Raw genomic sequence first — 2226 nt, 5'->3', positions numbered from 1 at the left:
TGATGTAATTTTTAATGGTTATTGGCTTATTTATATCTTATATTTTTTCTTGAATCAATTTTGATAATTTATATTTTCTAGAAAAAATGAAATTTAAACATTTTCAAGTTTATTGACACAAAGTTGTTCAAGCTGCTGTCTTGTGACTTTTAAAACATTCATTCTTTTCATTTTTCTTAAAATTATTTATTTGTGGCTTCTTTATTCTTTTGATTAGTTTTATTTGATAATGTATTTTTATTTATCTTTTAATAAATAGATTGATTTTATTAATCACCTGTTTTTAAGTTGGTCTACTAGTCATTAATTTCTGTTCATATCTCTTGAAAAATAATTTCTTTCCAAGTTTTCTCACTATTATTTGTGCACCTTCTTGATTTGAATGCCTAACTGATTTATTTTAAGTGTTTCTCTTTTTTGTCCAAACGCAAACAGTCTTTATTATGAGAATGCAATGTTATCTATGTTTCTTTCTAATAAAATGACAAAGGAGGTTTCTTAAATTTACGAAGGGCAGAAATTGCTCTTGAACAGGGCTACCCCTCCCAGCACACCCACAGTACTCTGCTTTGGGCATATAAATAGGTACCCGTGAGCCCATGGTCTTAAGCCTGGAAATATCTCCTATGCCTTCCTTTGAGTCCCTAGTAGGAAAAGCAGGGATGAGAGTGGGACCTCCCAAGATCCTTGGCACCATAAACACAGTGGGTGAGTGATTCTGCGGATGACTCCCCAAAAACCAGACACCCAGGTACACAGCTCAGAGCTCTCAAACATCTGATGCTGGCACTTCACATTACTGACGAAGCAAATACAAGACTCAAGGTCAAGTATACTATGAGTTTCTAAGCCCAAGAGCCCTGGAAAACTAGAAGGAACAATTGTCCCCACCTCTGCAAGATCTCCACAAGGCACTCCCAGGCTGTAGCAGGCGGTCACTGATGGGTCCAGATGTGGCTGGAGCAGGGGGGCACAGGGCTCCTTGTCAATCAGGTCGTTGTTAGCATGGCCCAGGGGTACTGATGGCTCCTGGGGGTTTCCTCCAGGAAGCTCACTGGAAGCACAGACATCCTTGGGTATGAAGCCTCGGTGGTCAGACAGGTCTTATTTCCTGCAGGACAGAACTGCGGGGCACTTCCTCCGTCATGAATGAGAGAGACGGTCACGTCACCACTCTCTTCCGCCATAATAGCTTCGTCGAGCTCTCGGGAGAGCTTCTGGAGATGCTGAGTTCCCGCCCCCGCAGGGCCTCGGTCACTGTCAGACTCACTGGGAGAGCAGAGGGGCTCTGTTGAGTAGTAGGGGCTCCGGAAGGCAGCCTCCTGCCTCGACAGCCTTACTGGGCGGGCACGTGAGCCTATGGGGCAGAGAGGCGGTGATGCTCCTTCCCCCAGGGGTCTGCGGCTGAGTGGACAGGGGCGGCTCCAGACAACCCGGTGCTCTCGTGGCTCAGGCTGTGAGTTGGTGATCCACTGCCCTCTGTGCCCCCCTCTTCCTCCTCCCGGCCTTCACCTGGGTCTCCACCAGCCATTTGGTGCCGCTTTGGCAGGACTTCTGGCTTCTCTGGGACTTGGGGCACCCAAGGCACCCTTAGCTGAGGGAGCTGCCGCCTGGAGGCCCTGCAGCCCTGGCTCTGGTTTTTCCAGGCGTTTCCAGAAGGGGCCTGCCTAGAGGCTGAGATTGACAGCTCTCAGGGGCAGCCTCCTTTGGAACTGTCTGCCTTGGGAACTCAGGGCCCTGGTGTGGGTCTCCTGATGGCTGGCCAAAGGCTGCAGCTCCTTGCTGTCCTCCAGCTGCTGCTGGTGCTGTAGAGATTTCCCGCGCACAGAGGCCCCCAATCCCCGCCACCAGAAAGCCATCTGCCTGGCCAAAAGTCTTCTCCGCCCACTACACCCTGACACCACCAACGCCCACCCGAGCCCAAACACATCGTGTTTCTCATTTTTTAAAGAAATGTACTTAAGGCTATGAATTTCATCCTTAGTTATAGTTTAGCTGTACTCCATAAGACTTGACAGATAATTATTAATTCTATTTTGTAGTTTTAATTGTTTTTATGCCTTTAACCCACAGAAAAAAATTGTGCACATTATTAAGTTTTTAAAATATCAGTTTCCAAAATTTAAGCAGGGTTTGTTACTTTAAAAATATTTAATTGAATCAAAATTAGAGAATATGGCATGCATCACATTAATTTTTCAAGAAATTTTTATGGCCTTTTATGTG

At 45.9% G+C, this 2226-nt stretch overlaps 1 pseudogene; it reads right to left on the bottom strand.

The window, feature by feature from the left end:
- Positions 1 to 624: 624 nt before the first annotated feature.
- LOC129491591 (protein PIMREG-like) lies at positions 625 to 1859 on the bottom strand (annotated as a pseudogene).
- Between the last annotated feature and the right edge of the window lie 367 nt (positions 1860 to 2226).

The sequence above is a fragment of the Symphalangus syndactylus genome, chromosome 10 (genome assembly GCF_028878055.3).
Source record: "Symphalangus syndactylus isolate Jambi chromosome 10, NHGRI_mSymSyn1-v2.1_pri, whole genome shotgun sequence".
NCBI lineage: Eukaryota > Metazoa > Chordata > Mammalia > Primates > Hylobatidae > Symphalangus > Symphalangus syndactylus.
The sequence above is the reverse complement of the archived record's forward strand: the minus strand, read 5'-3'. Positions and strand labels throughout refer to the sequence as shown.